Below are 15823 nucleotides of genomic sequence, written 5' to 3' on the forward strand. Positions count from 1 at the left end.
CTGCTACTTCATTATTCAAAGTCAATATGCAGAGCGTCGGCAGTAGAAGCGATAGCCCAGACTCCGTGCCCTCGTACAACAGCAGGAGTCGTTCACCGCAGACAGGCCAGGCCTGAGTAATATGGACACAGCAGAAAAGACATTGACGTAGTGCTGAGTAATACCATTTGCAAAAAGTAATCTTGTTCCAGGTCTTGTAAAGTCTGTGGATGCTGTACCCCCGCCCCGGCCCCCCAACCTTCCCCGCCCCCCAGCCAGGCTCCCCTGGCGAAACACGCCTGGCCAATGTTCTCTTAAATGTTAATGCCCTCATTTTTATGATTGAATAATTCAATAAGGCCAAAGTTGAAGAAAGAAAGGCCCGGTGCGTGGCTCACCAGCGCCAGGAACTCTTTAATTGCCAGACGCGTTGTGACGCTCGGATTTGTGCTTCAATCACCCCATGTTAATTTGTCTTGTTTGTTTGAATCCCCACCTTACCCCCCTTCCTCCCCGACCATTCTCCTCCGCTCATCCCAAACAAGGAACTAACCTCATTCCTCCTGTTAACTCTCTCTCTTGTCTTCCTGCATTGATTGTATATGTCTCTCATCCATCCTCTCTCTCTCTCTCTCTCTCTCTCGACTTCCTGCATAAATAGTATATGTAGTATATGTCTCTCATCCGTCCTCCCTCCCTCTCTCTCTCTCTCTCTCTCTCTCTCTCTCTCTCTCTCTCTCTCATCTTCCTGCGTTGATAGTATATGTCTCTCATCCGTCCTCTCTCTCTCTCTCTCTCTCTCTCTTTCGTTCTCCTGCGTTGATAGTATATGTCTCTCATCCGTCCTCTCTCTCTCTCTCTCCCTCTTTCGTCCTCCTGCGTTGATAGTATATGTCTCTCATCCGTCCTCTCTCTCTCTCATCATCCTATGTGGATAGTATATCTCCCTCTTGCATCATCTATCTGTCTCTCCCTCTCTCTTCTCACCAAATGGCCAGAATCTCTCTGTATCTCTCTCCTCTTCCAACATTATCAGCATATCTCTCTTGTTCATCCTCTCTCGCTCTCGTTCATCTTCTCTCACTCTCTCACTGGGAAAGTATACTGTATAACTCAAGTTCACCCTCTCTCTCTCTCTCTCTCTCTCTCGCTCTCTCTCTCATCTTCCTACATTAACAGCATCTCTCTCTCGTTTATCCCCTCTCTCTTTTGTCTAGTCATTGACAGCCTATCTCTCTCTGCCAAAGAAGTAGCCGACGCAGGAGTTTTGTTTTGTGTGATGCCACCGGTCACACTTTTATGCTGTGGAGGAGGTAAACTGCTGTCATGAGGAGGGAGGGGAGAGAAAGGTAGACAAAAAGAGGGGGTAGGAGAGAGAGAGAGAGAGAGAGAGAGAGAGAGAGAGAGAGAGAGAGAGAGAGAGAGAGAGATTGGGAAATGTAGAGATACAGAGGTAGACAGATAGAGGCTGATGGAGAGGTAGAGAGAGTGGAAGGGAAAGGTATAGATGGAGAGAAAGGGGAGAGAGGGAGACAGACACATAGTTGGAAAGAGATAGCGAGGGAGACATTATAAATACACGGGAGAGTTGGAAAGAGAGAAAGTGAAGAGAGAGAGAGAGAGAGAGAGAGAGAGAGAGAGAGAGAGAGAGAGAGAGAGAGAGAGAGAGAGAGAGAGAGAACTAGCGTTTCCCCCTCTGTGAGTCGTCCTCTATAAAAGGTGCTGACAGCTGGGGGCCTTGTTAAAGAGGACCAGTGGATTGGTTCCCGGAACACGGGCTGGGGTGTCGGAGCCTGAGTTAAAGGCCAAACACATGAGCCCTCTCTCTCTCTCTCTCTCTCTCTCTCTCTCTCTCTCTCTCTCTCTCTCTCTCTCTCTCTCTCTCTCTCTCTCTCTCTCTCTCTCTCTCTCTCTCTCTCTCTCTCTCCCTCTCTGACAGCGGAGTGTCACACACTCAGAGCTCGACCCCAGAGGACGCCTCCTGTGTGCATTGGAGCTATGAGAGTCAAATCAACAGCAGTTGAATGGTACCCCCCTGCGTTACGCTCCCAGTGAGCCCATCGTGAACCCAGGAGGGAGCAGGAAGCAGCCTTCAGAAGGAGCACCAATCAAGTCTGGAACAACTCTATCAGCGTTACCCATACTACGCTGACGTCTCACAAACGTGTTGAGACGTCTATCGTCACAAGCAAGTCGATAAATCAAGATGACTTATTCCCAACGACACCATGAAGACCAGCCACATGACGTCATCAACGTCAGTCCCAATGACGACATCATCAAGATCATCCCATGACATCAGGGTCATTATCAAGACCGAGACAGCTTCACTTGTCTATGAGCCTTCGTCAGGAATCCAAAGGGCTACCCAGGCCCATCCCTGACCACGCCCCCTAACCTAGTCCCTTCTAAGGACGAAGGACGACCACAAAGCCAAAGACCCCGCATGAAACGAGGGAGAGGCCTCGAGCAGGATTGATCTCGGCACTCCGTGGCTGGCAGTGATATAAGCACCCGATCGAGCAGATGTGAAATAGTGCAGTCAAAACTGTAGTATGAAAAATAAAAAAAGCCACATGACTCAACACTTATGGTGATGTGTGTTTGTTTGTGTGTGTGTGTGTGTGTGCGTCTGAGTGTGTGTGTCTATATATGTGTGTATGCGTCTAAACCTCACATTTGTCATAGAATTATAGTGTGTCATCCGTATCGACGCGTATGTCCGGGTAGGCCTCTTGACGTATGAATGCATAAGTCTGCCTGTGTGTGTGTGTGTGTGTGTGTGTGTGTGTGTGTGTGTGTGTGTGTGTGTGTGTGTGTGTGTGTGTGTGTGTGTGTGTGTCAATACATTGAAGTGTGTGATAAATAGCTAGTGATGAGTCGGAGCCTCTCAGCTGTATCCCGCCCACACAGAGGCCCAGTCACCAGGTGGGCAGTCAGCGGTCCGCTCTGATTGGTCGACTGTCGACTTCCCCCCCTCACCCTCCCACAGGAAACCAGCTGAAAGATGGTAAGATTCCCTGCCAACATAAATTATGATTTCCATCTTCTCGTCCACACACACACACACACACACACACACACACACACACACACACTTCTTAGGGATGAGAGCAAGGTGATTCAGACCTGAGAGAGAGAGAGAGACAGATTGAGAAAGAGAGAGAGAGAGGGAACCAGAGGGAGGTAGAGAGAGAGAGAAAGGAGTCTTACCTTGATATAAATAGTTATCGTGCCATCATCGTTTCATGTGAGTCTTGGCTGAGGATTTAAAGGGACAGTTTTGAACTGTGAAGATGTTAAATGGAGTGGAATGGGGCCATTCTGTATGAAATGCGGCAGGGTTAGCATCCACTTTAGTCGTTAGGGTTTAATGGTTTAAGGTTTTAGTTTTAATGGAACAACAAAGTACCTTGCCTCCAAAAGCCCTAAAGTGCTTCAAATCAGACCACAACAAAGAAATCAAAAAGGATGACCAAAAATAAAGCAATCATGTGAAATTATGCCTAAAGCCACGGAAAGGGACAAGGCACTTATACCTGCATGAACATTAACACATCGGGATGCTAGCATCTCCCGTTTCAGAGCAAAGAACCTTTGGAGGTCTTTACCTGAACACATGTAAACCTTATAGTTCTCACATGAGATGCATTATAAAGCTAGAGACCTGTTCAGGTAAGACTTTTGACCATCGCGAGCAAGAAATTAAATAGTCCGAATGACATCATCAAGACCGCCAAATGACATCATTAATACCATCCCAATGACCTCATCAATAGCATCCCAACGTCCTCATCCATACCATCCCAATCACATCGTTGAGATCATCACATGACATCAATACCATCCTTACGACATCATCAATTTCATCCATACCATTCCAATGACATCATAAAGATCGAACCCATGATAGCAGGATGGTGACGCTTGTGATTCACAACACGGGCCACGCTTTGCAAATTGGAAGGCGACGAGAACTGTGCGTAGCGCGATGCCCAGGGTTTGAAGAGTGATCATTAAAACATCAGTGTCCTACAGTTAGAGGAGTGGTCCAAGGCTGTGGATTCAAGACGCCTGCACCTCCCCCGCTCCCTTAATTAACGGGCTGTGTCGCTGCTCGCTAACGAGAAGGATTCACTCGTTAAGTAAAAAACAGCAGCCTGGCCTCCTAATCAACAACCCCTCTCTCACTCCCTCTCGCTGTCTCTCGCTCTGTCTCTCGCTCTCTCTGCCTTTGTTTTTCCAAAACACCAAGCTACACAGCGTGGAATAGAGGCTCTAATGCAGGCCTGTGCTCCACTCTCTGGCACTCACACACATAAAGGCTGCGCCGCTGCAACAACTCCATGCTGGGAGAAATGGAATCAAAGCGTGTTTAATGAGTGTGTTCAAGTGTGTGCGTGTGGGTCTATGTGTGTTGACGTGTGTGTGCGTACACGTGTGTCTTTGTGTGTGTGTGGCTACATGTGTTTGTGTGTGTGTGTGTGTGTGTGTGTGTGTGTGTGTGTGTGTGTGTGTGTGTGTGTGTGTGTGTGTGTGTGTGTGTGAGGGTACACGTGTGCTTGTGTGGGTACACGTGTGTGTGTGTGTGTGTGTGGGTGTATGTGCGTGCGTGCGTGTCCTCCTCTGCTTACACATCCTGGAGGGGAAGCGCCTCGCAGTTTTATTTTGGAGGAGGGACGACCAAGGTTGCTGCCGAGGAAAGAAAGTACAAGCTGAAGGAAGATTCTAGAAGATGGCGCCGCCAACTATTTCATTTATTATTTTTTATGAATTATTTTTTAAGTGTCACCTTGGAGCATTCCAACCAACATTTCTTTAATCTTTTTCTTCTGTATCTTGGAACAAGTAAAATGACCATAATATAACACAGAACATAAGATATGTATAAAAACAATAGGAACTAGCAGAAACCGTGCAAGAGAAGTACATATCTGGAGCTTCAGCGATAATCTCAGGGCCCATTCCAAAACATATATTATTTCAGGAAACACAGAAATCCAATTATCTTTTATTATTTGCATTATTTGACTGTTTTGGAGTTCAACCTGAAGGTAAACATCCCATAACTTTGGCTACTGCCTTCATTGCTTTTTTATGAACAATATCTGCTGATGTGATTGCAGCCACAAAACGAACACACACACACACCCACAGACACAGACACAGACACACACACACACACACACAGACACAGGGAGGTTAACAAAGCGCTACGGTACAGCCAAGGCCCCGGGCTGGGGAGGGAGGGAGCTAGCACAGAATGGGAGCAGCTGCATTTACTTTGCGTAATAAGAGCAATCCCAGTCATACACAATGATGGGAGTCTGACTGAAACAAAGCCAGCCTCCGCCACTAATGGAGGGTCAGAGACTAAGCACGTACGTTAGCGTGTAAACGCGGATTAGCGGACGGGGATTCTATCGCTTTAATGTGTGCTTAGTATCGCGGCCCTCTGGTCTAACGGCAGGTTTTGTGATGCATTGTCGGAAGTTCTCTGTGTCTCTTCTCCTCTGGTTTCACAGCACAGTCATCTTATGAGCTTCCTTATTCTGTGGTATTTAGATTTTTTGTGTGCAGGTTTCACTTCTACACTACTACAGGAAACATTTTAGGTTTTTAAGCATTCATTTGGAGGGGGGGCGTTCTCCAATCTATTCCTCACAAAGATGGAAGGAAAAAAGGCTTGAAATGTACAATTGAAACCAGACTTGTACATCCTGCTGGTTCAAAGTGACATGATAAGGGTGATGCTGCGTTAACATGGGATCAGGCGGTTGGACAGCCCCTTCTGGACAACACGGGAAATACAGACAAGCCCATGGAGATATGTTGCTACGTGATGTGCTATTGTTTGCATAGCATGAAATAAAAAATTAAATGTAATTAGTTATCAATTAGCGCCTATTATTATGTAATTATTATCTGAATGCAATAGCTATTTATAGCTATAAAAGCCCAGTTGTTGCCTTCTCGTTCCAGGTTTTTTGCTTGTGTGAGCTATGTTTCATCCGGCTGTAAATTAAGTTCGCTGAGAGCTGCAAAAAGTTGAACTATATTCCTATTTGGAGGGCATCGCCATGCCCCCATATGAACCCAGCGCTAGTCATGCATCTATTCAGTCAGTGTGGGCGTCAAAGGGGTCACAGGGGAGGTAAACACCTGAGACACCTGAGGGGAGGCCTTCCACCCCATGGAGGACTCTCTTCAGTTTCGGGGGCCCCTGGGCCCTGGGGGGGGGACCCGGTGATGGTGGTGACGGTGGGGGCCACACTGCAGGGATGGTAAAGTGGAGTGCCCTGAATGGCCGTGTGGTAATGAGACACTGGAGCCTAAATGACAGCAGTGTTTAGGGGGGATGGAGATGGAGGGGGACATGGGGAAGTGGAAGGTGGGGTAGGGGGGGGGGGGGGGGGGGGGGGGCTATCCGACCCGGCTGATGAATAATACAGGGGGGCCGGTGGGTGCAGCCATGGGCCGCCAAGTCAGAGCTCAGTTCACCCCGGTGACAGGTTGACCCCACCCACACCCCACCACACACACACACACACATTAACACAGACTGACATAAACACACACGCCCACACACATAAACACAAACGCACACAGACATAAACAAATGACGCGCACACACACAGACGTAAACAAATGACACGCGTACAGCCACGACACACCGACATGACACAAACACACACAAACCACACACACAAACCACACACACACTCCGTCTCAGCCCAGCTGAGGGGTCAAACAGTGAGCAAACAGTGGGTACTAGGTCATGTGACCTCCTACACACAGCAGCAACCTAACAAAGAGAAGGCCACCCATTGAAACCCAATCATGAGAATGGGCCAACACAGTGCAGTACAATATAGTATTACTAAACTGTACAGTACTGCACAACAATGAAGGAAATAAAGCTGTTTTTACTAGTTGGGTCTATTCTATGATATTCGTGATGATACTACAACTGCATCACGGAGAGAAGAGGTTTTTTGCCAAATGATACACCATATGAGGTAGTGAAGTACAGGCCCCTCTTTCTCTGTTTCCTCAGAGATGTGGCTTCATGGCATATCAGCCGTAAATGAAGAGGGGCCTTTTTACTGCAGAGTGTAAGAATCCGAGGATAGAAACAGTATATTAAGGATTAGGATACGAGATAGAGCGCTTGGCTGAGCCCTGATATACTATAGTAGTCTTCTCTTCGGTCCATTATGGGGTCTCATTTTAATAAGGCTGAGATCGACGGCGTTCTATCCGTCTTACCAAAGTATTGAGACATTAAGGGTCCCCGAGCGGCAGACGGTCTCGCCGAGAGCAGAACCAACTCATTTCTCTGAACACCGCGTGGGGGTGATCAGGACTTGAAAACGATTGGATGAGGATGACGGCGATGATGGGGACGACGACCGTGATGATGATGATGGATTTCATCAGTTTCCCCCTCTCTCACTCTATCTCTCTCTCTCTCTCTATTCTTATCCTACAACTGCCCCAATCCAAAAAATAAAAGGTGCATTAATTTCACAATAAAGCCTCCTTCTGTTAGGCTCCCTTTGCATTAGCTCCCTGACAGCATAAAGGGAACAGAATGTTTTCCTTTAAACAGGCCAGGCACACGGGCCTGCCATTCACCACTGATCTGAAACATGCATGGGTGCTGGGTGACGGGATTGTGTGGACGTGAATGGATGGGAGGGGGACACGAGCGTTTCCTACGCTCCCAGGGGCATTGGTGCATCTTTATGCTATGGTCCAGTGTGCAGTCTGCGGGGGCTAATACAGCCCCCGCGGGCCTGTGTGAAAGCTCACCAGAGCCAGTGTGTGTGTGTATAGAGTCCATTTACCCTTCCTCCCCCCCTCCCCCATCTCACTATACCTCTCTCTCTCTCTCGCCCTTCTTTCCTCTTCCATTTTTTTTATCCCCCCCCCCCCATCTTATCTCACTCTATTCTTCTCCATCTTCAACTCTCTCTCTCTCTCTCTCTCTCTCTCTCTCTCTCTCTCTCTCTCTCTCTCTCTCTCTCTCTCTCTCTCTCTCTCTCTCTCTCTCTCTCTCTCTCTCTCTCTCTCTCTCTCGCTCCCTCTCTCTCACTCCTAACCCTTAATATCTTCCTCCCTCTTTCTTCATCCCTCTTTCTTCAGCTCCCCTCCCTATTTATGCCTCTCTCTCTCTCTCTCTCTCTCTCTCCCTCTCTCCCTCTCTCCCCCTCCCCCTCCCCCTCCCTCTCTCTCTCTCTCTCTCTCTCTCTCTCTCTCTCTCTCTCTCTCTCTCTCTCTTTACATAAGAGAGTGGAGGATGGAGGCAGTGCAGCGTTTAGCTCCCAGTGGCGGAAAAGTGGGGTATTTAGGCCAAAAGGTTGTGTATGTTTATATGTATATGTATGTGCATGTGTGTATGTGTGTGTGTGTATGTGTGCGTGTATGTTTGTGTGCATGTGTGAATGTATATGCGTACGTGTGTATGTGGAGCATTTTCTATTCACTTATTTATGGAATCACATCCTGAGGCAGGCTCTTCACTACACTCCTTCAAAGAGTGCTGTACCGGTCAAGCTCTTTTAATCACGTGTGTGTCAGAATTTAGCCAAAAAAATGGGCCAATGTAGTAGGGCCAACGTCTTGTTAAATGTTGAGTTATTCTTACGGTCCAGGTTATAATGCAGGGACATTATTTTGTATTCCCCCATGTGATTCCCCCATTACATCTCGTATGTAGCGTTAACAGGGATAGTCGGTTTGAGTCCCACTGGAGCGACCCGTTCTAAGCAATGTATGCATTTATGCTACACCTTGGATAAGAGCCTTCACCCAGCGGTATATATTACTACCATTATGGAAATAAAGATATAGAATAACTTTTAAACAGGGGAAGAAGTAGTTGAGGCCAAAAGACTGGCATTTACTACAAACTCCGCTATTGCCATGGCAATTCCCTCTCCCCAATCATCGTCGAGATAACCTCCACAGCGTCACACACACACACACACACACAAACACTCGAAGCCTTCCCCCTTCAGCTCTGGCCAGCGACCCCAGTACCCTGAGTGCTGGCGAGAACGCAAGGCTTTCACAAAAGAAGCTCATGAATATTCATGGTCACTGGAGACGCCTCTGAAACTGCTGACCGCTTTTTGCAGAAAACTAAACATGTGAGAATCCGTGCCGTAAAGAAATATATATATATATATATATATATATATATATATATATGTTATGTGTGTGTGTTTAGGCTATAAATAAACGCAGTGATCTCTTTCTTTCTCCATCCATCTCTCTCCAAAGTCCACCAGCCCACGCACATCCAGATGTTGCTGTAGAAACACAAACATGCACACGTGGACACACACCAAAACACACATACATACATACCTTCACACACACACAGATAGGCACACTCCAAGCTGTCGTCACACTATTTCAGTTTTACACACCTTGTCGGTGGACAGCGAGGTCAGTCTTCCACTGTGGACGACAATGTTTATGCGGGGACCTGATGGGTTTTGGATTTGTGATGATTCAGTGTTATTTTGTTTGTTTCAAACCACGTATGAGTCTTTTAACTTTGATAGGCTCCCATCCGCATAGATTTTGACATTGTGATACAGGTCCCTGGACACGAGTCACGACCCCAACGAAAATTAAATTTAGGCGGGCATGACATTGTAATTGTATTTTTGCCTGTATCAGTTATTTCTTTTTCAAACATTTTTCACGTTCCCCTTACTGATGATGAATCACAGTATGTGGTTTTTTTTTGCCAAGTCCTCAAATGTCTCGAAAACTGCATGTGTGTGTAGTCAAGCTGAACCTGGCATCAGATGGCAGCTAAGGTGACACAGAACGTCAAGGCTCTTGATCATGAATCAGCGTGACAAACGACTCTCTCAACGCTGAACATCAGACAAGCAACGCTGAACTCTGCAACTTTTTTTTGCTCTACCGCACTTTCCCTGTTGATTGTTGTTGCCTGATAATCTCCAGAAGCGTGTGAGCATAAAGACAGAGTTGAAACACGGGTATTACACCTCCTTTGAGCGCAGCTACCGGTTTGTGTACAACCTTTGTTACATGTGGTGGAGACGGATCCTGATAGAGACAGCTTAATGTTGCCAGTTGTAAGTAGCAGCGGCAATATGTAATCCAAATATAACAAATACATATATACGGGGAGCTGGGTTGGCAGGTTGAAGTGAGCTATGACTACATCACAAGTATTGGACTCGTATTGCTCGAATATTATGTCGAACCTCTAGGGAGAGAAAGGAATCACCAATAAAAGGTTTGACGTAGGCTGGCACCAGCTAGTGTACTAACCACGTATGCAATACACTTCATAGTGGCGCTACGCAATGTACTCTCTCCTGTCTATAATGGCACAATAAGCCCGGGATATTATGTTTTGTAAAAAAGAAAAGGTTTGAGGGGGAGTTATTATACAAACAAGCGTTCACCATCCCTCTGTCTCTGGATCTCATACTGAGGCCACGGATTGGGGGCGTAGGGACACACACGGGACGGGGAAGTATAGTTCAGAGGTCCAAGACGTGGAAGGAAGGATGAAGGAAGGAACAGATGAATAGATGTTAGAAAAAAAAGTAGAGAAAGATGGAGGAAGAGGAGAGAGAAAGGACTGGAAGAGTAAGGGTAAGGGAGGGCTAGAAAGAGAAGAGACCGATAAACAGAAAGAGAGGATAAGAGAAAGTTAGAGATTCAGAGAGAGAGAGAGAGAGAGAGAGAGAGAGAGAGAGAGAGAGAGAGAGAGAGAGAGAGAGAGAGAGAGAAAGAGAGAGACTGAGTCTAAGCCTGTTACCAGGCGCTGCAATGTCATCCCATGACAGCGGCGGCTAAGATCCCCCCCCCCCCACCCTCCCTTCACCCTATAGACTCCATGCCACAACGGTTTCTTCCTGCTTCAATAACCACACCAGCCCCCTCCTCCTCCTCCTCCTCCCAGTTGAAGGGAATTACAGATGCTCTACTTCCACTCAAAGAAGCCAGCAGTCTCCCTCACTCCTCTCCCCACTCAGAACCGTCGGCATGACCAACGGACCAATCACATTACTGCATACTAGTCTTGTATTGTAGTCAAATATGTTGCTATGGTGTGTACGTATAGGGATGAAGATGATGAAGATGAATGGGGGCTTTGTAACTGTTCTCATAAGATGGGTTGTGATGAGATCACTTCAATGCACCGTGTGATTTACCATTCACCTCTAGTAGCTTCAGATACAGCGGTTGTATTTATGGATAAAAGGCCAACGGGGGAAAGGTTTGTTCCGTCATTTACAAGGGGAAGAGGTATATCCACGGCGGCCATCTTGTGTTTTCCTCTGGCTTTCTCTTCCTGGGAACACTGAACATGTTGCCTCTCTTTTCTCCCGCGGGTGCCCCCTCCCCCCACCTCCATTTGAATGAAGAGCTCGGTGTGTGTGTGTTTATGTGCTTGTGTGTATGGTCAGCGATGCCACTTTGAGATGCTATGATAATGTCGAGATAATTTGCCTGTAAGGGTGTGTGTGTGTGTGTGTGTGTGTGTGTGTGTGTGTGTGTGTGTGTGTGTGTGTGTGTGTGTGTGTGTGTGTGTGTGTGTGTGTGTGTGTGTGAGTTTGCGTTAGGCAAACACATTAAAGCACTGTGTACATTTTTACTTGCGAGCAAACCCATGCACGTGTGTTTGTTTGCAAGGCTGTATGCATGAATGAATGCCTGCATGTGTGTGTGAACATGTGAACAAATGAATGCTCCTGTGTGTGTGTGTGTGTGTGTGTGTGTGTGTGTGTGTGTGTGTGTGTGTGTGTGTGTGTGTGTGTGTGTGTGTGTGTGTGTGTGTGTGTTTGTGTGTGTGTGTGTGTGTGTGTGTCTGCACATGAGCCCTGTTCTGCCTGTGCATATAGGCATATGGGAGGGGGGGGGGAACAGTAAACACATACAGGCTTGATGAACACAGAACAACCTCATTAGGGCTGGCCAGTCTCCAAACGACAGACCAACAACCACCAGGGTTGGGCATCGTCAAAAGGGCCACACGGTAGGCTGTGGTTTTCTTTTACGTTTCTTATTCTTATTCTTATTTGGAGGCCGGCAGGGGGGGGATTCCTCTGAGGTGAGCTGGGGTTTCACCAAGCCAGCACACGAAACAGGAAGTGGAGTAGAGCCGTTTGTGGGAAGTTGCACTGTCAGCATCCTGTCAACAGCGCCTAGCCAATGGTGACTGCAGCTAAACACTTGGCCCAGCCTCACACTCTCCCCGTCTCCTTGCTCCCCTGGCTCTGAGGCTGGTGGTCTGCACTTCACACACACACACACACACACACACACACACACACACACACACACACACACACACACACACACACAGACACACAGATACATATGCCGACTACAAACAGACACACACGAATATATATCCATAAACATACAAACTAGATACAAATATTAGACAACATCACAACACACAAATGTGTGTATGCTTGCACACCAAGCACACACTGAATACAAATCCAAGAGACATGATCACAAGAGACAAACATGAACGCTCTAATACCTGCACAGTGGACGCATTTAAACAAGACCCACCTGCACTTGTGGACAACAGAAAGCCCTGCCTGGACCAATCAGAGCCATGACGCTGAGCTCTGCCTCGCCCCCGCCCATGTCTTGCTGTAGCTTCATTTTAGCAGCTAACGCCGGTTGGCAACATTTGACTAGATTTCCATACAGAGCCTGGAATTCTGAGGAAGGGAAGACAGAGGGAGATGGTCCTAACCTGATAGCTTCTTTAGGTAGGGTCACTAGCAAGCTTCACTAGCTAGTGTTATGACTATCTATATTCCCTTTTCACTTACGAGCTTCAGCAGCAATCTTAACAAGCGAGATTCACTGAAGAGCTTCACAGGCTAACTTCAGTGGCTAGCTTCACTAGGTAGTGTAGCAAGCTAGATTCCCTAGTGGGCTTCACTATCGAGCTACAGCAGCTAGCATCACTAGCTCGATTTTTCAGTGAGCTTCACTAGCTCACTTTGTCAATTGCAATCCACTGCCACCATCCACCGTGCGTAGACAGCTACGAAATAACGTACATCATAAATGTTGTCAAAATATATCAATTGCTAATATTTGTTGGTAAAATCTGCTACAGAGGAGTCCATAGGGATGGGCCAGACCTGTACTATTATATTACACACAAAATGTCTACCGGCTGTGTTCAGCTTAATGTTGTTCACTGTCCACAGCCTGTAGAACTCTTTACATAAGAGCCTTCCACCCTTTGAGTGTGTGTGTGTGTGTGTGTGTGTGTGTGTGTGTGTGTGTGTGTGTGTGTGTGTGTGTGTGTGTGTGTGTGTGTGTGTGTGTGTGTGTTCTGTGTTGGTGTGTGTGTGTTGGTGTGTGTAGGAAAAACACATACGTTTCCCATAAAAGCAACACTAGGATTGTAATTGCCAATAGCACCTATGTGAGTGAGGGAGTGAGGGAGTCTGAATGTCTGTCTATATGCATGTATGTGTGTATTTTTGAATGAAGGTATGAGTAAGGTGGGGTGTACCGCTCACTCAGCCAGAACCTTGAGCAGGTGCATGAACCCATAGCCTCAAGATGGCCCGCTAAAGGAGGGTAGGGATAGGGGATCCCCCCCCCCCCCCTCCACGGGGCCCAGGCTAGACACCACAGACCCCCTGCCTTTAATCCAAGCCTCTGCCAGTAAAGTGAGAAAAAGGTCAGGTCAGGACAAAAACAAGGTTTTTGTCAGTAAACAGAATTTAACAAAGCCGGTGACATTTCAAAATGAAGCTGGTTGTTATTCCGAGACGTTGTCACCGGGAGTGATCTCTGCATCTGTTCCTTTTTCGTTCTAACAGAGAGGGGCTTGTCCGGGTAACAAATTAGTCCCGGCTCAACGCCAAGACAGAATAAAAGGAGCGCATCATGCTAATGATTGTGATGAAGAAGGCCGTCTGAAATATGGAGTTATGTAAAGCCACAGATACACGATGTGCCTCGAAGGCGCTTTTTTAACAGCTCTGGTTGTTCCCCATTCAGTTTGATACGACAGTGTAAGCGCATTACGTGTTCATAAGGGACTTACCGGCATTTCATAACCATAAGGAAACGCTGTAATCAGGCCAAAGATGTGAAGTGGGTGAAAACAATGCATTAACTGGTTAATCATACTACTATTCAAATACATATACTGAAATATCCTTCAACAGAGGTTGTGTGGGTCTCCTTGCGTGCTTGGGTTTGCACCTGTATGTACAGTACAGCTGGATTATTTTAAGAAACCCAAAAATGGGTTGCAAGGAGAGTCTGGATAAAATGGCACCCAACTCCATCTGGTTAGCTGGCCTCAATGCTAATGGGGAGGTAAGGACGCGTCTAAAGGAGGCCAAACCGAGGTCATTTAGAGTAAGGATGCCTCTTTGGGCCAAAAATAAACAATTCAGCCTGCATGCAGTGGGTTGCCAACGTGAAATCCTCCTTCCTCTCTCTCTCTCTCTCTATCCGCTGTGCGGCTTGCCTTGTGTCTTTCATGTTAACCCATGTGTGTGTACGTGCCATTTTACAATCTCTTACACAATCAGCATCAAACTGAGCACGCCCCTGCACAAGCGATTGCACACATAAAAAAAACATACATATATAGACAGTGCCCCCTCCCCCCCACTCCACCCCTCTCTCTCTCTCTCTCTCACACACACACACACACACACACACACACACACACAAACCATACAAATACGCACACAAACAGACACACACAACACATGCAAGGTTCCGACAACAGGCAGGGGGGACAGGGATATGAGTAATTTAGAACAGCGTGACACTTTCACAGTCTAATTAGCCCCAGTGTTGCAGTAAACACGTCCCGATGACCCTTGAGTTCCGCTTACTCATAAAGTATGGATGGACGAGGTGGACAAGGCCACCGCAACACAACACAACACAACACACGCACCACCGAGAACACTGGTCTAGAACGCGGCCGTACCGAGACGTCGATAACGAACAGGCCTAGGCGCGTGTAACGCTTGAGTTGTGTTGCGTCTTAATCCCAGAGAGAAGAGGGACTGTGGGTAAGTGTGCATGTACGCTTGCTGCGCAGCCTAGTAATCGTACGTTGGTGAGGAAAAAGGGAGGTAGTAAGATAAGCAATGGAATGGGTGGACACTCGCACGCACGCACACACGCACGCACACACACACGCACACAGCGCAGACCTTCACATAACAGACGCATCCACGCTCCAACAATGCTCTAGAGAGGTTGTGTAGTGCAGAACTACACATCCTCTTTTGCCATTACTGCTCCTGCCTTTGACGCTGCGATGGAGGGGGTCCTTTTCATGCACCTCTCTCTCTCTCTCTCTCTCTCTCTCTCTCTGGATTGCGGTAGCAGACGTGGCAAGCGAGTGTGATCAAACTGTGCCTTCATCCCTCTTCCATCTCTCTCTTCCCTCTCTCATCAGCTGGAAGGCTTCGGCGGCAGGGTGCCCCAGATACATAAGCCCCCTCCCTCCCCCTCCTCTTCTCCCTTCTAGCGCATCGCTGCGGCCAACCGTCTGTGGAGCAATACTGACAACTACTGGCGGAAAACGGGTACTGCAGGTTCATGGATCTACAATACGATTGGATTAGTATTTGGATAAAAATTTAGATATTTATATAATTATGCAATCATTATAAATAATTATATATTGTTTTTTTTTTAATTCATTTATACACCTTTTTTCTGAAGAATACAAAACATTGTTTTCCTTACATAATTTGACTCAGGTCGTGCCTGATGAAGAGTATAAGCCAGATTTTGAGGCCGATATTTATTTAATCACAATTTC

The sequence above is a fragment of the Gadus morhua genome, chromosome 21, assembly GCF_902167405.1.
Source record: "Gadus morhua chromosome 21, gadMor3.0, whole genome shotgun sequence".
Taxonomy (NCBI): Eukaryota; Metazoa; Chordata; class Actinopteri; order Gadiformes; family Gadidae; genus Gadus; species Gadus morhua.